Source organism: Lupinus angustifolius, chromosome LG06 (genome assembly GCF_001865875.1).
Source record: "Lupinus angustifolius cultivar Tanjil chromosome LG06, LupAngTanjil_v1.0, whole genome shotgun sequence".
Classification (NCBI taxonomy): domain Eukaryota; kingdom Viridiplantae; phylum Streptophyta; class Magnoliopsida; order Fabales; family Fabaceae; genus Lupinus; species Lupinus angustifolius.
In genome coordinates, this window is record NC_032014.1 from 3,038,805 (window position 1) to 3,063,983 (window position 25,179).

Here is a 25,179-nt window from a genome sequence, read left to right on the forward strand (position 1 = left end):
GCAAACTGAGATACACTCATTAGATTTTTGGTTATGGTTGGGACAAGCAATAGGTTTTGTAAAGATAAAGAAGTAGTGAAATTTGTAGAATGAAAATAGGTGTTACCACTACTTGTGATAGGAGCTTTGGCTCCATTACCCATATAGATCTGATCAGGTCCAAAATGTTCAGTAGGCTCATGAAGCAAGGATGAATCTGATGTAAGATGATTTGTAGCACCAGAGTCAGGATACCATAGTGAAGATCTGGAGTCTTGACTGCTAGTTTCAGCATTCATAGCATAGCTTGGACCTGGATGGTGATAAGCATAAGGAGGCAAAGGTGAATGTCCTCTGTAGAAATTTCCAGACTGAACATTAGGATAGCCTTGACCAAAACCTTGATGAACCACAGGTGAGTATGGTCTGGTCATTGTTCCAGGAGAGTAGGATCCATGTGGAGTAGATGGCCTTGAATACATGTTTGAAGTTGGAGCTCCATACTGATTTTGATGTTGATACTGTCCATAGAAGTGAGAAGGTGTTAATGTGCCATGATGACTATCATAGGGAGCATAGTAACACCATGAAATATCATGTCCTGGTTTCCTGCAATAGTCACAAAAGAAGCTGCCAGGACGAGTGAAATTTCTACCAGAACGAAAACCACGTCCACCACGTTTTCCAGAACGTCCACCTCGAGTTTGAGTGTAGAAACCAGACTGAAAATTGCCTGGAGGTCTTGGTAAGATGCCAGAGTAGTGTGGAGAATGAGAATGAACAGTAGGAGATGGCATTGATACAGAAAGAGGGGATTGAGGTGGAGATTGAGCAACCATATTTGCTGAGAGAGCATCAGACACAGACTGGTTTTTGTTCTTGGCTAATCTTGATTCAAAAGTTAGTAAAAATTGTTCCAATTCATGAATTAAGGGAGAATTAACTTGGCTTTCAACAGATGTAATAACATTCTGAAAATCTTCATTTAAACCATCCAGAATGCAGTCAACATTTTCTTCAAGAGATATTGGTGTTCCAATTGAAATTAGAGAATCAGTTAGGGATTTCACCTTAGAGAAAAATTCAGAGATAGTCATGGAACCTTGAGAGAGAGACCTAAGCTGAGTTCGTAATTGACGACTTCTAGCTTTTGTATGTGAGTTACAAAAAGCATGTAATTCACTCCATAACTGCCAGGAGTGAACACATCCAACTACTCGTGGATGAAGAGCTTCTGAAATTGAATTGAGGAGCCACGAAAACACTGCTTGATCTTGTTCTTCCCAAGCTAAGTAACCAGGGCTCACCTGATGCGTGTTACGATCTGAATCAGATAAAAATCGTTGAGGAACATCGCTGGAATGAATAAATCGTAAAGCACGATTTGATTTCAAGACTGCAAGCACGAATTGGCTCCATGTGAGGTAGTTATGTTCAGTGAGCTTGGTATTTGGCGTTTGAAGAGAGAGAGTTGAAGGTTGAGCACGAAGAGGTGTGGCAGCAGAAGACGAGAGAGGAGGAGATGAAGTTTCTTGAGGAGGATCGTTAATGGCGTTGGCCATTGGTGATGATACCATGTGAGAAAATGAAGAAAAATGAGAAGAGAGGAGAGAAAGAGAGAGAGCAGTTATTGTAACTAACTTTAGGTTAGTTATTTTCTGTTTTTAGAATCTTATTAGATGAGTGCTTACTCAATCCTATTTATAGGAGAGTAGAGGCACATTAGGGCATAACTGTTTTGTACAATCAGTTTTGCCAACTGGCAATATTAACAATTCTAATAGGCTGGAACAGTTACATTTTCTCATTCACTCAAAGCAAAAATCAACTAAGATATTTGTTTAAAAAAAAGACGAAACTTACAAAAATGTTCTCACGAAAACATTGAGCTAAGTGAGATATTATGCGAGTGGGATTACGGGAGCTTTCCAACTCCATGTTTCCTTTCTATGTCTCCAGTAGATCTCATCTTCATCAACCTGCGTTTGAAATTTGAAAGCATCCTTAAGCAAATAGTAAGTGGATAAATAGAGTATGAACAACTCCTCGATCTACCTACAATATATGAGAGAAGTACATGAAGAAATCATTATGTAGTTTCTTTAACTAGCAAAAAGAGATGCTTCTGAATATAACAATCACACTCACTCTTGCATTCACAAATAATTGAATCAAACATGTTCAACAATAAATGAGCTAGCCTTATACAAAATATTGTTTTCTTAAGGATCAGAATTCTTTTTAATAACATATTAACAAGTAAACAGTTGATACGGCTCAAACACAGGTAGGAGAAAAAAATAGAGACTACCATTGAGTAAATGAGAAGAAATATATATCCTGACGAAAATTATAAATAATAGGAGCATAAACAAGTTCACATTTCCTCGCTAGAAATAAAGAGAATATAGCCACAAGACTTAAAAAGAGGAATGTCATGGAAGTTATTCATCCAAGTAAACAGCCCCATTTTGAAATGAACTTAATGTATCATACATATATTTATTATAAATAGCATCCTCAAAGTCAAATACAAAATTAATCCTAATATTTACCAAGAACAATGAGAACATATGCCCGAATTTCCAATAACATTTATGTAACATTTAAGTAATAATAGTTATTATTATTAGGGTAAGGCAGCATATCTACCCTCCACAAACCTCAATGGTGGTGGGAGCCTCGTGCACTGGCCTGCACCTTTATTGTTATTATTGTTAGCATAATCTGCATATATGAAAAGAATTATAAACAACAACGATAACCAAATCCTCTTCCTTAATTCCAACAAAAATATTACATCTCACTCTCCATAATCAAACTACAATACTAGAGAAATCATAATGTATACTACGATAAACAATAAGTTAGAAAGAAGTCAGTGTGATAGGCCACAGCCATTCTGAATTTATAGTATGAATAAAGAACTACTGTTGGCATTTGCATTATCAAGGCAATTATGCTCATAAAGCATAGCATATGGCATCCACTTCACATTTATGGTCATACAGTTCAAGCATACCATACTGCTTTACATTATCAATACACATCTCTTATTACAATTGCATTTAGAAACTTAAATATTCCATCTATATTCTAATAAATGAATAAAAAATTCATACTGCAATTTGCAATTCGGGTCATCAAGGCATAATCCATATCCTATGAACAATTGTATTTAGGGAAATCATGGCCACAAACATACCATACCAATTTATAATATGAATAAAAAAATTAATACTAGAATTACTCTTAAGAAACTAAACCATTCCATTTTAGGTTATGAATAGAGAATGCAGAATTCATACTGTAACTTCGTATAAGATCATCCAGTAAATCAGGGTCTCATTCAGATTTCAAACTATAGGCAACTAGGGTCATTTGATTTCAGATTAGATTCAGTTCTCCCAACCGTACCAACTTGTCAAGGAAGTATATGACATAAAGTATTTAACTTGAACGCTGTAAACTAAAGTATTAGAAAAAAGGTAGATATAAATTGAAGTATTAGAAAAAATGTATTTGTATGAATTTTATATATTATTATTGTATCATCTATCATTTGGATTTAATCATACAGTACATGGATATTACATTCTTAACATACTAGTCGTGATTTGTGGATGAAAGAAACATGTGAAATCTAAGTTTCAAATAAAGAAGCTGGGAAAAAAAATATCCACACCTAACCTTGCTTATATCTCAAAGTAAAAAATCACATGCCTTCACATCTAATATTGTATCAATTTCAAAGAAGCGGTTGGAACAAAACAAACACTTCACATTCTAATTTATAGCATCTCAATTCTCAAGACATAATGTGATTATACTAACAATTTCTTTTTCTCTCATCACGGTAAGAGAGCACACGCCAAATTACAGAAGCTGTATGAATTATATAAGTGTAATTTTATATATCCTAATAAAAAATATGTTGATATAGTGATATAAGACCTTAATGGATCTTCATGTAGACCAAAAGGTCAATTGTTTAATTCCTGAATACAATACTTATTGGGAGGGACAACCATACATCCCAAAAGAGATTAGTTACATACTGACCCTTAATTATACCAAAACATTATAAAAATTTGGTTTATAAATCCTCCTCAGAACGTATAAAGATGATGCCTTATATAGACTAATTTTGTTTTTGTAAGAGAGTATGTTATGTTTATGTCATTATCAGTTGAATATAGGCTGTTAAGCTAAATGTATTAATATTTCTTAACGTAAATGTACTAATTTGAAATCTATATGTATGAGAGGTTAATAGTTTGGGAGGCCTACAACAAAATTATAAAAAGGTAGTCGGCAATTCTGATGACACATTTCATTCAAGCTCAGACCACAGAAATAGAGTCTGTTATGACATAAACATTTGCATTTCCCGGTTACCATCGCCAGCTTCATGCCGACCACAGAAATAGAAAACACAGAATTAACTGACAAATAGGTTTTCTGTGTTCCCATGCAGCTAACGATAAATTCCATTTTCCTCTTTCCTAGAGTAGAGCTCATAAATGATTATATAATATTTCACATTCATCCCAATTCCCACATGTGCGAATAAGACATGAAATCTAACAATCTATAGAAATCTAACCTGTGATAGGTGCCAGGCAGATATCTGAAACTTTCCTACAAAAACATCCATGCGCTGCTATTTTGCGGTTTTGCTTTCTTCAGTCACTTGTCCCCATATGAAGAAGAAGCCAGATATGAATTCCAATAATATGTTACAATATGCATACAAAATTAATTGCAAAGTTCTCATCTACATCTGTTTCCTTATGTACATAGTCAACATAAAATCAAAGCTAAAAACAACTCTAGCAGAACTTAGCAACAATAGGATATATACCCTAAATAGACCACTGTGGTGAAAAGGTTTGAGAAAGACATACCGTATGAAAATGGTCACACCTCCTTTCAATGCGTGACTTCGAGTGTATTACTAAATGGATTGCATGAGATTAGTAATTTCATCATATAGTTAGGGCTTGCTTGATGTATAAACATTGTAATCAATGAATGCATAATATAGACTCTAGTACAAAATTGTTAATCTGACTTAAATAGTTATACTCCATACGGGGACGGGGGAGTAGTAGAGAACTTTTATCAATTTCTCATTTGCCAGATTCCCAAACAAAGTAAACTTTCAACTTTCAGAGCAGTGTCATGTCTCAATTGATCGAGCACCAGAGGATTATTCCTACCCAATAAATCATATCACTTTTTCTCAGCAGAACAACAGGAGGGGCCAATTTGCTATATTAGAATTACGTGTTAAGATCATGAGATTGCAAAATACCAAATAATATCTCCATCCAATGGACTAATCAAAGTTTCACATAAGCACATTCATGTTTTCTTGACCTTAAATCTAAAGACAATGAAAATGAAGTCCATAAAACTTTCACTCTCATGCACACAAATTTCCCAATAATATGCACCCTTGTTTGTCATCACAGATACATACAATTCTTTCACGGACTTGGATAAACATGGAGAAGCAGCCTATTTATTTTCACAAGCAAAGAGATGAAAAGTCAAGGTGTTTCAAATTTGTGTAAATGCATTTATTACTAAGAAATCTACAATTAATTGTGAGTGTGTTAATAGCTCATACCTCCCCTTATTGAAGAAATCCTAGAGAGAAAAATCGCTTACATCCAGAGGCAAGAATTTTGGGGAAAGCATTGCATTTCTCTGCATACACCAAGAAAATTATTGTTTCCACAAGCATCTTATCTGTGAGATCAGGTAAACAACATTCTTGCATAGACCCAACTTACCTAAACTTCCTTTCACAAAAAATAAATATTCATGCATAAAAATATTCAGTCGTGCCCTAGTGCTGCAGACCATTAACTCATTTACAGAGTAAAATGAAGACTGAAAAGTACCATTACAGAGAATAAGCTCCTTATATAAAGAAGGAAACAAGCAGTTCTTCAGAAACTCATGTCTCCAAGCACTTAATAGTTTTTATTTTCAATCAGAACATAATTAAAAAACAAATTAAAGACATCAATTATTCTAAGATTGGTCTATTCTCTAATGTGAATTACAAAACATCATATAGAGGAACTTTGATAACTTAACATCTATAATTACTACTAACTTACTGGACACAAAGTAAATACATTTAGAAAGTTTACAGTGTCCATGAGGAAAATGTGATCATGTAAAAACAGCCATTAATGCAAGATAACTGGGTAACAGACAAAAAAGGAACTCTAAGCCTTTCAGATCATATCCTATCACTCAAAGCCTTTCAGATAAATCATATCACTCAAAGCCTTACAGATCATATCCTCATAGGATACGTTAAGGGTATCCTTGAAACTCCTGCCCCTTCATAGAAAATAATAACAGTTTCCAGTTAAGAACAAGTGTTCCTCAGAGTCCTTGATATACAACAACGACATAGAAACTAATTTGACCACACATTAAAAACAGGAGATCAGATCATTACTATACAATATTATAGAACCTTCTAGTTCGATGTGCTACCATCAGCATGGAATACATATCAAAAATTCATAATGTGATACAAATAACTAGTATTTAATGCTAAATTCGGATTCTCTATTTTTTCCCATGCAAGCATATTTAAATTTAAAATCACAACAGATATATGAATGTCCCAATTCAAATTTAAAATCAGACCACAAGTATAGAGAATTAGTTGGATACTCTAAAGCATAAGTCACCAACCCAAGAAAAATGAAATAAAGTTCTGGTGAACCACAACATAGAAGACAAAATTCAGGGCACCTTTAGATTTAACTTGCTATGCTCTTGAGCAAGTTGAGCACAATACAATATAACTTGTACAAATACAGACTTCTAATTCATCAAGAACCTGGATGTGAGAAATCTTCCATCCTGCAAGAAATGTATGACTCGAGTCAAATAATGAATAGCCACAAAGGGTGCAAAACAACATGCCTTTTCTTCCACCAATTAGAAGGTCAAAGTGTGTTCACGGTCATCCCAATTAGACAGTTTACACTGATCCTTTGAACCAAATATTCAATCTAATCACCAGAGTTAAGAGTCTGGATCATAGCCATAGCCTAATACTTCCATTCTTACTCCCAATTAAGGCATTAAACTACAAATAAACCCATAATAGCGCCATACATATTCTTTATAAAGTTGCTAGAGCATTAAAGCTAGTTCACTAATTAAAACCTATTTGCTATTTCATTTGTCCAAGATAAGAAAACCCTTTAATCTTGCCCCTCACATCTATGAAGCATATAGACTAAATGCTTCAAGCACAAGCGAAACATGTTCCTCAGCCAGAAACACATTCTTTCTCTTCTGTTCCAGTCCGACCCCCAGCATCTCCTTCCTACATAGCTGATATTGCATACACTAGTGGCATCCCTATCACTTGGACAACTGTTCATAGCTATGAAGCACTGATATTTGGAAATCTAGCACTTATGCCATACTCAGTCAGTATGCAGACATGCATAAAGATAAAAGAACTTAGTAGAATGGGTAAGAGCAAACTTCGTCAACTTAGTTACTCTAAGTTCGAACCGAATTATCTATAAATAACTCTTAGGCACACTCATTGAGTCTAAAGGTATGTTCTGTTTTGACTCTAGCTTGGGTAGACAAACAAGCCCTGAATTTTACTTCACCAAAATATAAAGTTAATTCACCTTAAGCATATAGACAGTCCATGAAGATTATTTCTATGTTGATCATTATTCCAGTTGTCCAATACCCAAATTGATATCTATTCTATGTCTAACTTTTCTTATTTCTGGAGTTTGTTACTCCAGAGGTTCAAGCATGCCATATTGATTTACATTACAAATAAAGAATTTCTATTTACATGCGTTTAGGGACATCAAGACTAATTCATACTGCAATTGCATAACGGGTCCATAAAGACTCAAAATACCATCCAGATTTTACGTAACGGATAAAGAGTTCACACCTCGGGACAAATTTTCAATCCCATGGAGCTGATGCCAACTTCAGAAAAATAAAAGAAATATGGGTAACACTTTCTACTAATAAATTATATCGCTTTTGCAAGAGATTGGTTGATCTTGGATTTCTCCTTATTAATTCACCAAGTCCACCAGACGAATAATACTTGTGAATACTGACTTCAATTTCTGGCAAGAAAAAGACAGAAGTTCTGATTTTAATTTCTACCAAAGCAGATATAAACATATTGCTCATTATTTATCAGTTTGGCAACCTATAATGTCAACCAGAAGCTAAGTCTATAAATTGATGTACATTTAATACAAGATGAAGAGTCAAGAAAGTAAGGTTACCTGGTGTTTGTCCCTAAGTTAGAAGTATTTTTTTATTTTTCAAAAATCTAAAACTGAATATGGTCTTATGCACTTAATGTTATGAGGAATTTAACAAGTTGTCCTTGCAGTGAAATATCATACGTGACCTCAACACTAAAAGACTTATCACAGGTGACATGAAGCAAGTGATAACATCCAACATTCAGATCATCTTAATAGTTAAATAGATATATAAGAAGATAGTACAAGGTATGCACACGATTACAAAATATTTTACCTTTGTCTCTAATTTTTCAATTTTTGCAATGGCCATATCATGCTCCTCTTCAAGCTCTGTGACTAACAACTCCATCATTTTGTGTTCTTCAACAACCATTTGGAAACTTTCTTGAAGTTCCTTCTGATCCCATGTTAGACTCTCTAGCTTATTCTGCATTTTCTGCAGCTTTTGTTCTAACTGCAAAACAAAATAATTTGCTCATTATTCTGCATTAAAATAAATGATGTGGATAAGAAAAATAGGAGGAATCCACAAAGGATAGAGGGAAATTTACTTGCAAGTGTAACAGCACCAACATCCCCACCCTTAAAAAAAAGAGCTTATATGTACTTTGTGCTAAAATTTTCATCAGCGACAAAACTCTACCTGTCATGATCCAGTTTCTAGCTATAGAGCAAATCAATCTTTACAATTATCTCCATATACAACTTATTACAATTGATTTATTTGTGTTTGTGAATATCTGTAACACCAGTGATACTTATTCTGTGACTACTTATTGTCAAACCAATGTTTCATTACTTTCGCTAAAAACCCTTAACAACCCTGCAAAATTGGCAGAATTTGTTTTAGTAGGATGAATCTGAATTCAGAATCCAATGGTCAATACTCAATAATACAGCCAATTGGGTGAATCAGAAAGAAAGAAAGAAAGAAACCCTTTTCAACTATATATTCTTAAGTATTTGATTCATGAATTAGTAAAATAATGAACCCACTTCCTTTAACCAAAGCCTATTGACCAAAAAATCAATCATAGCAATAAAAGGTATACTAGAACAATATAACAGTTTCCAGAGAATCTAGCCAGAACAACAGCAAGAGACAAAACAGAAAATATAATAAATCCTTAAGCTCATTCTGCATGTCTAGCAGGGCGCAAGTACACCCCTGAAACAATCCATGAAATAAGCAAAACAAACGCGACAAGCATTTTTCCACTAAAAAGGGTCAGCTACATTGACCAACACCATAATGTCTTATCATAAACCCTTCACTTCTAATACTCACTAATGTTTCGCCTATATTTTATCTTCGTCTACCTCTCGAGATTGGACTAATCTACCCTCCTTGGCGGGGTTCATATGAAATTAGAGATTGTATAAGATAAATCAAGTCAATTACTCTATCCTATATAACAATTGCAAAAACAGAAACGTTTCATTAATTATATTAGCATTAGGCTTCAACCAAATGTGTTATGCACCAAATAGCACACCTCTGCAAACAATGATTCAAAGAATCAGAAGCCCATAAACTAAGTAGGGGGGAAACTATAATATAATTAAGATGGATTATATAGAGTCATAACTTGAAATATAGTCCATCACCGTGATTCAACTTAAAGAATAAACTTTCACTATAATGTACTACACCAAATTACCCATATTATAATCAGAACATAAAATAAAACCTGGGCTTGAATGCAAAAGCAAATCCAAGCAAAAAAAATCCCAAACAAAAGGAAAGATTGTATCTTTTCTTTGTAATTTCGAGCTGATGAAGCAAAAGGGTAGCAAATAAGTTCATTGGTAATAACTAACCTTTACAGTGCATGCAAACAGAGAAACAGAGCAGTGGAGCAGATATCAGAAAGCAGAAACAAAACAAAACTGAAATAGTAAGTGACAAAGAAAAGGCCTGAGAAAACAAATGGAACTGAGAGTGAATGTGTGAGTTTGAAGGGAGTGCATGCTGCATTGCATAGGTGGCAATGAAAGCGTCTTCAAGCTGCCACGCAATGCAGATAAAAACCTCTGATGCAAATCAGTCATCTTATCATTTAGGGAATATGATATAGTTATCGAATGAAAACTAGCCTGCCTCTCCCTTTGAAAGGTATTCACAACTCTTGCAGGTAGAGAGATAAGCCCAAACGTCCATGTTATTATAGTTCACAATATTATGTTTAAATGGAAGATAATTGTAGCCCTGATCAACTCAGCCCAAGCATAAGTGACGATTAATGCAGTTCTGATCCCAATCAAGTATGCCAGTTTAAGTAGAGAGAAAGGCCTTGTCACCAAGAGTATTATGTTAGCCAATAGCTCAGAAATCAATGCCATTTAGTGTTAACCACGACCATCCTGGATTTACATTATGAATAAAGAATTAATATTCCATTTGACATTTGCAGTTAGGGTTCATCAAGGCAGATACCTTTGAGCAAGTGAGTAATGTCCTTCAAAGTTATTCCATCCACTGCCTTTAAGAAATCTTTGGTAGGTTAACTTAACGTAAAAGGAAGATACCTTTGAGCAAGAGACACTATACTCTCAAACATACAACAAAAGCATATGCGAGTAACAATCATGACAATTTATGTGAAAACCAACAGCTTCATATTCCTATTCTTGTCGCTTCGTCACGAGAACTGCCACCAAAGATGGAATCTCCGATGCAACAGATCACTTCAGCAATGACCCAAGGCTAATGACAATTAACATGTTTGCTGCAAATTTTAATTTTCTAAATCTACTTTATCATCATACCTGCAACCTTAAATCACATTCCATAACTCAATTCTTGTGTGCTAAGACATGAAACCAAAGAAAATGAAATACTAACACAAATAAATTAATAGAGATTTTCAGTAAACAAGCAATATAAGACATACATTCAAGGCAGAAACACAATAGAAATCCTTGAATGAATAAAATTATTTGCTAAGCTCAAATTAATAGTGAAGTTAGAATGTCATCCCCAAGCCATACCTCTAAGAATATCATAAGGCAATGAAGTTATATTATAAGCATGCTCTAAGAATCACTTATTTGTCAACTTCTTGTTAATTTGAAATAACGTGACAAAGATGAGCCCCGTTTATTTATTTAGCATGTAACATTTTTTAGTCCAGACATGAATCATTTAATTTCTTTAATGACTCTAATTCGAAACTTGAGTTTACCATGATCCTTTTTGTCTTTCATGATTTTGAATATCTTGGGTGGAACCTGCAATATTACTTTGTTCCGATGGCAAGAAGAAGCTCACATGTTCTGAAGTGTTAGTATAAACCATCAAATTATCTTCGTAGGCACTTCCATATCATGACCATATAAGTTGCCAAATTTTACTCCTCAACAACAGAGTATGAAGGTCAAAATGGAAAAGTTAATATGTACACTTTCATGTATTCATAGTATATGAATACATGAAAATGGAATGGTCAAGGGTTTGCTGAAATGGCATATTATTTCAAAATTACCTTAAGTGCTGCAAGGGCCTTGACATGCATCTTCATGATGACTGTCAGAACTGCATTGTCCAATGTGGTATAAAACCTGAAAGTATTCTTTTAGATGAGAATTATAGAGCTAAAGTTTATACTGCAATTTGTTTGTTCTCTCAAGATCTAACATTATCGGCATTGGTGGGAAGAATGATGCTGGAAATACCTACAATTTTGATAGTGAAATTCTGAAGCAAGGCTCTAGCAAAATGGATTATTCATGTGATAGCAAACACTTTCGGCATGCCAATAAAAACAAGCAGCTATATAAAAACTGATAAACAAGGAGGTTACTTGTTTAACGCATGAGGCATTTGACGTCGATATTGAAATTAGATTTGTTCAGTCTGCAGGTCTTGCTTGGTCTGTTGTGGACCTTGTGTCATCTCTTTTTACATACACCAATTTGTGATGTTTGGTGATTCAATTTTGTGATCTTAGTAAATCAAATTATATATATTATTTTCTTCATTCCACTGTAAACAGTCTCTTCAATCCTCTATAAAAATTCAAGACTTACTCAATCCTGTTAGCCAACTAATGATGGCATAAATCAAGAGGAAAGATCGAAGATGACAAATATTGTGATAAGCAAAGGTCTAACCAAGATAAGCACGAACAAATAATTTGTGAACATGATTCATAAGAGCAAAACTGAAGCAATATTGCCATGCAATTTTTACTGAAATTGATAGAACATATCAAAAGCATCCACAAGACAAAAATACAGTCATAGCTTCTAAAGCCTGAAAAAAATTACAGGAAAACAAACAAAAAATAAAACCACATTTTGCTGGTAATACATATTCCAACATGGTCGTCATCTTGGCGACTTCTGCAAAAGGGTCTCCAGCGAGTTCTTGAGCATCATAGCATATCAGTGGAATGATACCTGCCTATCATACATCAAAGCAGTCTTTGGACAACCATAAAAGCATAGGACATGTATATCCATGGACTTACAGAAATCTCACCAATGTGGATGTAAAACTACCTAAAATTAGTGCACAAGTACAAGTAACAATAATACCAGTACATTCAGCACTCAGCAGCCATATTATAGGATGGTTGATCTTCCAAACACAGCATCCCAATTCATATTATGAACCACAAATTCAAACTAAATTGCATAGAAGGCCACCAATGACTCAAGTATATCCCAATTTTACACTATTAATTGAGGATTTAAATTGTAATTGCATTTCGGGTAATTCTTAAAAACAGGGTCCATCTGAATTCAAAATTATAAGCAACTAGGGTCAAACATAGCATCAAGATTCATCCTCACAGTCATTCATCTTGCATGCAATACTCATGCTCATAATCCAAAACAACCACTAAAATTCAGATTCATCAAAATTAAATGCCTTTGAATGAGATCATAAAAGCATATCATCCATTTAGAAATTATGAATAAAGAATGCATACTACAAGTATATAATTTCAATCAAACCATCTATCCATTGTGAATAAAAAATTCATGTTACAATATCATTTAAGACGATCAACCAATTAAGGTCTAACTCATCAATATCCAAATTTTAGGCAACAATGGTCAAACATACTAAACTATTTTCATTATGTGTACCAATTATAGAGGAACGAGAAGGGCACTCAAAAAATAAGTCAAACTATTCGTCAATCTTTCTTGATTATAGTACTTGTATGATTCTTCACCCACTGCAAAAAACAACAGAAGCAAACATGGTAAAAAAAAAGAACTCAAATATTAAAAATTAAAGAAAAGAAAGGAAGGGGTGGCACCGATAAAGGATCCAAAAGTCATAAAATAAATCAAATTTCATCCTTTTCTCATTATCAGCTGAAGTTCAAGAAAATCACATCATTATCAGCTGAAGTTCAAGAAAATCACAATATTATTCGTTGATTTTCAAGAAAATTACATTATTATCAGTTGGAGTTCAAGAAAATCACATCATTATCAACTGAAGTTCAAGAAAAATACATCAATATCAGCTTAAGTTCAAGAAAATCACATTTTATCAGTTGGAAGTTGAAGAAAATCACATATTCTCAGTTGAAGTTCAAGAAAATCACATCATTATCAGCTGAAGTTCAAGAAAATCGCATCATTATCAACTGAAGTTCAAGAAAATCACATATTATCATTTGAGGATCAAGAAAATCGAAATATTATCAGTTGAAGTACTCAAGACAATCACATTATTATGAGTTGAAGTTCAAGAAAATGGCAATATTATGAGGTGAAATTCAAGAAAATCGCATCATTGTGAGATACTAAGAAATTGGCTCAATAATTGTAGTAATTCATGAAGATGATTGGAAATAGAGATAGAAAAGAGAGATAGAAAGGGTTGGGAAATTGATTCTCTCTTGCATGCATATCCAACACGAAACAGTATGCATCTTTCTCTTTTGTAAAACCCAGTTTCCACATATACATCTCTTTCTGTCTCGCTTTCTCTCTCTCGCTCTCTCTCGTTCTCTCTCTCGCTCTTTCTCGCACTCAGCATATTTCTGAAAGAACTTATGCAACAACATCCAATGATCTTGTCGTTATATAGAAACTAAACACCCACTCTGTAAATAAAATCTACTTAATGGGCCTTGTTAATAATATTTTGTTACTTTTTTATTTTACTTTTTGCATTCCTCCTAGCACTGTCAAACTGATTTCCTCTTCTTTCACTTACCAACTTTTAATAATCAACTTAGTAATAATATATATTTATAAAAAATATTTCAATAAGATTAAAACTATTTAAAATTTTAATTATAACACTGAGTCTTGAAAAGAAAAAATGAAAAAACTCTCAATGAACCTTAAGTTAGGAGTTATAATATTATTACATTTACTAATAGTTAGTAACTAATTTTTCAAATATGTTCAAATATTTACTGGCAAATATTTGTTCTTTATACTTTAAATTAATTTTTTAATTAATATATCAAACACGTCCATTATTTTTTTAAATTATAGAATATTTAAGTAATTTCAATTCTAATATCAAAACATTAATGAATATTTGATGATCAAACCACAATTAATTAATAGATTTTGTTAATAAAACTATTTTTCCAATATTTAAACTTTTGGAAAGATAAAATATATTAATGAAGCCCACATATTTTTAATAAAAATATTATTATCCATATGCATGAGGTACCAAATTTATTAAGCTTTTTAAATAATATTCTGATGAAGCTCATATAACTAATGTCATTGAAAAAATACTTCTCAAATAAATAGTACAAAAAGAAAACTGTAAAAATATTTACTCCTCTCCATTCATATATTCTTTCTATCTTTGAAGATTCTATAATTTTGTAAAAAAACTGAAAAACATTTACCCATTTTTACATTTTTACTTGTATGTAAAAATGATTACTGCTATTGATTAGAAAAGTTTATACTATGTTTTTGGATGAGAAAGCATCATGTCTTTCAAAATACTCATTTAATTGTACCAAGACGAAGGGGGTAGTAATAAACAAAAAAAAATATTCCGTTAAGTCAGAACCCACTCTACACAATTAATAATATTTTAAATAAAAAATGAAATTTCGTAGTGCAGTTAAAAAATTTCTAGAGCAAAACTGATTTGTATACGGAAGATAAAAAGCCTAGGTTACGCAGTAAAAAAGAAAGGTTTTAGGTTAGACAAATTCAGCATCATATAAACTCTGATAGATGCCAGGCAGATATTTGAAATTAAACTTTCCAACGCTGCTATTTTGCAGTTTTGCTTCCTTCAGTCACTTGTCCCCTTATGAAGAAGCCATATATGAATTCCAACAATAATTTCACAACATGCATTCAAAATTGATTACAAGGTTCTCATCTACATTTGTTTCCTAGTGTACATAGTCTACATAAAATCAAAGCTAAAACCAAGTCTAGCGGAACTTAGCAACAATAGGATATATACCCTGAATAAACTACTGGTGAAAAGGTTGGACAAAGACATACCCTATGAAAATGGTCACCCCTCCTTTCAATGTGTGCCTTCGAGTGTTTTACTAAATGGATTCCATCAGATTAGTAAGTTCATCAAATAGTTAGGCTTGCTTATCGTATAAACACTATAATCAATGAATGTATAATATAGACTCTAGTAGAAAATTTGTTAATCTGAATCCAGCTTTTATTACATTCAAGTTTTTCTCTTGATAAATAAAAGTAAACATTATTAATATTTAAACTGTAATAAATCAATTACCCTTCTTTTAAAATAAATGTTTAGCATGCAAGATAAAAAACTCAGAACATACCACATATCATAGTTTCGTTCACCAAAAGAAAGATATCAAACTTCAATGGTTTGTGCAATCAGAATCCATTAAATGGTTTGAATAAACTCAAAAACACAACTGTGGTAAGAAAACGAGTATTTTTTTTTCTACAAGTATCACCAGTTAAGTTAATATAAATGGAAGTCCCTTATTCTAGTGAACACAAATTTTCAATACAAATCCTCTTATAGTATCCGTTTCTGAATGTTATAAATGACTTAAAACATTTATACATTTATACTCCACACGGTAGGGAGTAGTACAGAACCACCTTTATCAATTACTGATTTGCCAAATTCCAAGAGAATGTAAACTTTCAACTTTCAGAGCAGCATCATGTCTCAATTGATCAAGCACCAAAGGATTATTCCTACCCAATAAATCATATCACTTTCTCTCGGAACAACATGAGGGGCCAATTTGCTATATTAGAATACGTGTTAAGATCACGAGATTGCAAAATACCAAATAATATCTTCATCCAATGGACTAATCAAAGTTTCACATAAGTACATTCATGTTTTCTTGACCTTAAATCTAAAGACAATGAAAATGAAGTCCATAAAACTTTTACTCTGATGCACACAAATTTCCCGATAATATGCACCCTTGTGTCATCACAGATACATACAATTCTTTCACGGACTTAGATAAAGATAGAGAAGCAGCCTATTTATTTTCACAAGCAAAGAGATGAAAACGTTAAGGTGTTTCAAATTTGTATAAATGCATTTATTACTAAGAAGAAATCTACAATTAATTGCGAGTGTGTTAATAGCTCATACCTCCCCTTATTGAAGAAATCCTAGATAAAAAATCGCTTACATCCAAAGGCAAGAATTTAGGGGAAAGCATCGCATTTCTCTGAATACACCAAGAAAATTATTGTTTCCACAAGCCTCTTATCTGTGAGATCAGGTAAACAACATTCTTGCATAGACACCCAACTTACCTAAACTTTCTTTCACAAAAAATAAATATTCATGCTTAAAAATATTCAGTCGTGCACTAGTACTGAATACCATTAACTCATTTTCAGAGTAATATGAAAAACACTGAAAAACACCGTTCAGAGAATAAGCACCTTATATACAGAAGGAAACAAGAAGTTCTTCAGAAATTCATGTCTCCAAGCACTTATGATTATTGAGTTTCAATCAGAACATAATTAAAAATCAAATTGAAGACATCAATTATTCTAAGATTGGTCTGAGCCCTAACGTGAATTACAAAACATCATATAGAGGAACTCTGATAACTTAACATCTATAGCTACTACTAACTTACAGGATACGAAGTAAATACATTTATAAAGTTTACAGTATCCATGGAAAAAAAGTGATCATGAAAAAACAACCTTGATGCAAGATAACTTGGCAAGACAGTCAAAAAAGGAACTCAAAGCCTTTCATATCATATCACCATAGGATACATTAACGGTACCCTTGAAACTCCTGCCCTGTCATAGAAAATAATAACAGTTTCCAGTTAAGAACAAGTGTTCCTCAGAGTCCCTGTTATACAACAATGATACAGAAACTAATTTGACCGCACATTAAAAACAGGAGATCAGATATTACTATACAATGTTGTAGAATCTTCTAATTCGATATATATACCATCAGCACGGAATACATATAATAAATTCATAATGTAATACAAATAACTGGTATTTAATGCTAACACTGTATGTTCTTAAGCTTGAGCAGAATTTGGATTCTCTCATTTTTTTCTTCAAGGCAAGCATATTTAATAGACTCTACAAAAATAATAGGCCTAACAATAGTTAATTTATCTATTTCTCTCTGATAAGACAACAGAAAAACATGAGGGTCCAATTCCACTGAAGTATCCAAATAATGTCACTTGACTTCCCTTAATTTTAGAATTGGTACTTCCAAAACAGAGAATTTGGATGTATTAAAGTCCATAGTGCTTTATGCAACAAAGTTTAAAATCAATCCCAAAGTAAACTTAAACAATCAAAATATATTGCTCAACCTAGTAAGTAAGAAATCATCCTCAACTTTGTTATTTCTTGTTTTGATAGGTACTTACAATGACAGATTTAAAATACACCCCAAGCAGCAGGCGTTTCATTTCTACTAAATACCCTGCAGCAGGCGTTTCATTTCTAGTAAGTAGAGGCAAACAAACTGAAAGTATCAGACACCATATTAAGCATAAGTTACATAAAATACATTTAAGATTTGTGGCCTCAAAATGCTGTATAATTTTGCCCACGTGCCTCTTTGGAATTGCAGCATCATAAATCCTTCAAAATATTTTTGTTACGAACAAATTTGTTTTTTTAGTGAGCAAGTGACCCTGACCGCATTGACACAATAATAACATTAACAGTTTTAAGCTCAAATTCAAATTAACAAAAGGAAACACGTACAATGAAAATCAAATCTACATAAGCCTATTATAAAGCTAACCAAAAATACTTTTTAAATACAAAATGTTTTTTCCTTAGATTCAGATGCTAGGCTGCATCAGGATCTATAACCAATAATTACGGTATTCACATATAACCAAGAAAGTACTGAATCAGAAAAAACGGTAAATATAAAATCGGATCTGATCGACATGAATTAAGAAAGCAATAAAAGTTACTGGCTATAGAAAGTAGGAGCAGAGATCTGTCGCCGGAAAACCACCGCGGTCTCCGATTCAGTTGATGCAAGGCGGGATCCAATTCGCCGCCGACAATCGACACTCATTACACGCGAAAGTAGCAGCAGCGGTTCCCGACCTGCACCAAGCGAATTAGAGACCGCGCGGTGAGAATATCAATACCGTTCTCTCTCTCTCTCTTAAATCTCAGAGGAAGAGAAAGAAACGTAAAAGAAAACTAAACTCAAACCTCACGCTATGTAGTGAACGGAGTGAGGATTAGGTCAGTAAGGGGTTATTTATAGCTATGACAGGCGAATGTGATTTGAACACGTAGAGGTTACGCGTTCTACGTTGTGCGGGTTACTGTACAACCCAAGTGGTTTGATTGGCGGAGAGAGATGCTTGGAATTGGTCATCGATTTGGAGAAAATTACGAGTGAATGCCATTAGGGTGAAGTACGTGGATTTACGTGCGCGTGTTCTACCACGGCAACGTGTTTACTGAAACTCTCTGCGGGATTTCAATACTGGATTTGCAATTTATAATCTAATCGGAACCAGTTTTAATATATTTATTGTCATATTTTTTTGTATCGGGACAATGATTTGATATACCGAATTCTATCCTAAATTTATTATATCAGTTAAAAAAATTTAAATATTTATAATTTTATCAATTTTTTATTTGGATTATTGGTTTAGGATGAGATTGGGGACAAGTTTAAAGATATTAGATCCTCATCTCACTTTATGTACATTAACTTTGATTAATTAACAAAATTGTTTAAGTTTAGAAAATTAAATATTTTTCTCACCATTCTTAGTACATGGAGTGTTACGAAATAGTGAAACAGTAAACTTATTATAGATTACACTTCTATAAAAATAATGTATATTCTCTTATAAAAAAAATTTCTTATTTGTAAGTAGAACAATAAAAAACAAAATATAATTTGATAGTGTTGTAATACATCTTTTTGGTGTAGGATTTTCCTCCTAATATCACTTTGTAATATTTTAAACAAAATATCACCTTTAAGATTGTAGTTTGTAAAACATGTCTTTACGTGTTTGTGATTCACTCCTTTAAATATGAGTAAATTAAGATTAAATGGTTTATCCCCTCATGTTTTTTATAAGTTAAATAGATAATTATATATTATTCACCAATAAAATCCTAATTTTATACAGTATAACTCAAATTCTTACCAATTAAATTAACATTCTTTTTTTTGTTGACTCCAAAAACTGTATATTTCACTTGTAAACTCACTTTTATGTTTGTGTAATATCTTTGTTACCTAATTGGGTGATCAACTTTTGACATTTTGCACACAAAACAAAAGATGAATACACTTTATGTGAAAGGTGTCATTGACTATTTTATTAGACAGCATATAGAAAGTTATGATGATTCTTTTTTATAATATATTATTTTATTTTATATATTATTTCTTACTTTTTATCCCTTTGCCTATATTAAATTGTTTGATTAATCCATTTTTGTTTTCTTATTAAAAAAAGGATAAACTTGGATATAAAAGTAAAATTATTTGTCTTGTAATCAAGATTTAATGATAAAAAAGTTTATATATCTACTCTTCATATATCTCACTAGGTAAGAATCTTCTCTATTAGACCACTCTTTTATTGTTTGAGCTATAACAAAGGAACAACAATATAAAATATCATATTTTTCTATGAAATTGTTTTCATTTGGACAATAGGAAACAATACATGAATAATATTTTGTTCAATAGTGGTGGGATGTTAAGAAAACTAGTACTTTTTCCATATAATTGTCATAGGGAGATCTAGTGTTACTATTTGGCTCAAGCGTGATTGTCCATTGATGTGTATCATAAAAAATATGGTTAAATATCTCATTCACTTTATAATAATTGTTGTATTGGAACAAGTAGGAGAAGACTCCCATATTTATGCATGTGAAAAGAATGATATATAGCCGATATATTATTTATTATTTTTTTGTATTTTTTAAGGATCAATGATGATAAAATATGAATAGTGAGTGATGAACTATAATCTATAAATCTTATACGCTGTCAGTGCGTACATTCTTTTTTCTCTCGGTAGTATAACAATTATCTTCTAAAACTAGCAAATTATTGTGCATTCGCAAGAGGCAATATTTTTTTGTTATATGATTATGAACACATATTATATCATATGTGCATTCACATGGTTAAGAACATACATGTTACTCGTACATTTAAATGATTAAAAACACACATGTTACATGTGCATTCGTATAGTTAAGAACACATATGACTCGTGCATTCATATGATTAAAAAGACGCATGATATCCACACATTTGCATTACTAAGAAAACATAGGTTACTTGTGCGTTCGCATAGTTAAAACACACATATCATCTGTGTACATTCCCATTGTGAACACACATGTTACCTATGTATTCTATTCAAACACATTAGGAAAATAAATAACAATTTCGAATTTGAATTCTAATGAAAATAGGAATATGAAACGTTATACTATGAGGCCTAACAATAGTTAATTTATCTATTTCTCTCTGATAAGACAACAGAAAAACATGAGGGTCCAATTCCACTGAAGTATCCAAATAATGTCACTTGACTTCCCTTAATTTTAGAATTGGTACTTCCAAAACAGAGAATTTGGATGTATTAAAGTCCATAGTGCTTTATGCAACAAAGTTTAAAATCAATCCCAAAGTAAACTTAAACAATCAAAATATATTGCTCAACCTAGTAAGTAAGAAATCATCCTCAACTTTGTTATTTCTTGTTTTGATAGGTACTTACAATGACAGATTTAAAATACACCCCAAGCAGCAGGCGTTTCATTTCTACTAAATACCCTGCAGCAGGCGTTTCATTTCTAGTAAGTAGAGGCAAACAAACTGAAAGTATCAGACACCATATTAAGCATAAGTTACATAAAATACATTTAAGATTTGTGGCCTCAAAATGCTGTATAATTTTGCCCACGTGCCTCTTTGGAATTGCAGCATCATAAATCCTTCAAAATATTTTTGTTACGAACAAATTTGTTTTTTTAGTGAGCAAGTGACCCTGACCGCATTGACACAATAATAACATTAACAGTTTTAAGCTCAAATTCAAATTAACAAAAGGAAACACGTACAATGAAAATCAAATCTACATAAGCCTATTATAAAGCTAACCAAAAATACTTTTTAAATACAAAATGTTTTTTCCTTAGATTCAGATGCTAGGCTGCATCAGGATCTATAACCAATAATTACGGTATTCACATATAACCAAGAAAGTACTGAATCAGAAAAAACGGTAAATATAAAATCGGATCTGATCGACATGAATTAAGAAAGCAATAAAAGTTACTGGCTATAGAAAGTAGGAGCAGAGATCTGTCGCCGGAAAACCACCGCGGTCTCCGATTCAGTTGATGCAAGGCGGGATCCAATTCGCCGCCGACAATCGACACTCATTACACGCGAAAGTAGCAGCAGCGGTTCCCGACCTGCACCAAGCGAATTAGAGACCGCGCGGTGAGAATATCAATACCGTTCTCTCTCTCTCTCTTAAATCTCAGAGGAAGAGAAAGAAACGTAAAAGAAAACTAAACTCAAACCTCACGCTATGTAGTGAACGGAGTGAGGATTAGGTCAGTAAGGGGTTATTTATAGCTATGACAGGCGAATGTGATTTGAACACGTAGAGGTTACGCGTTCTACGTTGTGCGGGTTACTGTACAACCCAAGTGGTTTGATTGGCGGAGAGAGATGCTTGGAATTGGTCATCGATTTGGAGAAAATTACGAGTGAATGCCATTAGGGTGAAGTACGTGGATTTACGTGCGCGTGTTCTACCACGGCAACGTGTTTACTGAAACTCTCTGCGGGATTTCAATACTGGATTTGCAATTTATAATCTAATCGGAACCAGTTTTAATATATTTATTGTCATATTTTTTTGTATCGGGACAATGATTTGATATACCGAATTCTATCCTAAATTTATTATATCAGTTAAAAAAATTTAAATATTTATAATTTTATCAATTTTTTATTTGGATTATTGGTTTAGGATGAGATTGGGGACAAGTTTAAAGATATTAGATCCTCATCTCACTTTATGTACATTAACTTTGATTAATTAACAAAATTGTTTAAGTTTAGAAAATTAAATATTTTTCTCACCATTCTTAGTACATGGAGTGTTACGAAATAGTGAAACAGTAAACTTATTATAGATTACACTTCTATAAAAATAATGTATATTCTCTTATAAAAAAAATTTCTTATTTGTAAGTAGAACAATAAAAAACAAAATATAATTTGATAGTGTTGTAATACATCTTTTTGGTGTAGGATTTTCCTCCTAATATCACTTTGTAATATTTTAAACAAAATATCACCTTTAAGATTGTAGTTTGTAAAACATGTCTTTACGTGTTTGTGATTCACTCCTTTAAATATGAGTAAATTAAGATTAAATGGTTTATCCCCTCATGTTTTTTATAAGTTAAATAGATAATTATATATTATTCACCAATAAAATCCTAATTTTATACAGTATAACTCAAATTCTTACCAATTAAATTAACATTCTTTTTTTTGTTGACTCCAAAAACTGTATATTTCACTTGTAAACTCACTTTTATGTTTGTGTAATATCTTTGTTACCTAATTGGGTGATCAACTTTTGACATTTTGCACACAAAACAAAAGATGAATACACTTTATGTGAAAGGTGTCATTGACTATTTTATTAGACAGCATATAGAAAGTTATGATGATTCTTTTTTATAATATATTATTTTATTTTATATATTATTTCTTACTTTTTATCCCTTTGCCTATATTAAATTGTTTGATTAATCCATTTTTGTTTTCTTATTAAAAAAAGGATAAACTTGGATATAAAAGTAAAATTATTTGTCTTGTAATCAAGATTTAATGATAAAAAAGTTTATATATCTACTCTTCATATATCTCACTAGGTAAGAATCTTCTCTATTAGACCACTCTTTTATTGTTTGAGCTATAACAAAGGAACAACAATATAAAATATCATATTTTTCTATGAAATTGTTTTCATTTGGACAATAGGAAACAATACATGAATAATATTTTGTTCAATAGTGGTGGGATGTTAAGAAAACTAGTACTTTTTCCATATAATTGTCATAGGGAGATCTAGTGTTACTATTTGGCTCAAGCGTGATTGTCCATTGATGTGTATCATAAAAAATATGGTTAAATATCTCATTCACTTTATAATAATTGTTGTATTGGAACAAGTAGGAGAAGACTCCCATATTTATGCATGTGAAAAGAATGATATATAGCCGATATATTATTTATTATTTTTTTGTATTTTTTAAGGATCAATGATGATAAAATATGAATAGTGAGTGATGAACTATAATCTATAAATCTTATACGCTGTCAGTGCGTACATTCTTTTTTCTCTCGGTAGTATAACAATTATCTTCTAAAACTAGCAAATTATTGTGCATTCGCAAGAGGCAATATTTTTTTGTTATATGATTATGAACACATATTATATCATATGTGCATTCACATGGTTAAGAACATACATGTTACTCGTACATTTAAATGATTAAAAACACACATGTTACATGTGCATTCGTATAGTTAAGAACACATATGACTCGTGCATTCATATGATTAAAAAGACGCATGATATCCACACATTTGCATTACTAAGAAAACATAGGTTACTTGTGCGTTCGCATAGTTAAAACACACATATCATCTGTGTACATTCCCATTGTGAACACACATGTTACCTATGTATTCTATTCAAACACATTAGGAAAATAAATAACAATTTCGAATTTGAATTCTAATGAAAATAGGAATATGAAACGTTATACTATGTTTTTTTAAAATAAATATTTTAAAAGTTGTAGAAAATGAAATAATTTTTTCAGTTTTGAATATGATTTTTTTAATGAAAATAGCGAAATCAAATTGTGATACTATATAATAGGAAAAAATTAAAATCCAAAGAATCTGAATTGTAATATTAAAATTTAGTTGGAAAAGTATGACAAAGCTTTGATGAGATGAAAAATACAGTAATTCTTAGAATAATAGTAAACGTTAAATATTATAGATAGATTAATAGAAATATTGAATGAGGTGAAACTGTATAGTTTATTTAATTTAAATTAAACAACTACGTAAGGGAAAGTGGATCAATTATATTAAGGTTTTGTTACGAAAATTGAGATCACAAAATTTATATGTTTGCTCACTTGACTACTCACCATCACGATTTGTACTAAATTACACACTTACCACCTATGTGAAAGATGAAGAGGCAGGGGAGAGTTGAAGATGTAGTAATATAAATGAAATGAAATAGGAAAAGTAGTAATATAAATGAAATGAAATGAAATATGAAAAAGAAATAACTGGGATGCGAAAATGGACTTCAATCCCATCTATTGTTCAATGATTTATTTTTTAAAT

At 32.1% G+C, this 25,179-nt stretch overlaps 1 long non-coding RNA gene across 1 annotated transcript; it reads right to left on the reverse strand.

Annotated features, from left to right (window-relative positions):
• Window positions 17,191-19,026, reverse strand: LOC109348949. The gene is made up of 2 exons (XR_002107835.1): window positions 18,686-19,026; window positions 17,191-17,580 (listed from the first exon to the last, which is right to left on the reverse strand). It is a non-coding gene; the product is annotated as an uncharacterized LOC109348949 (long non-coding RNA).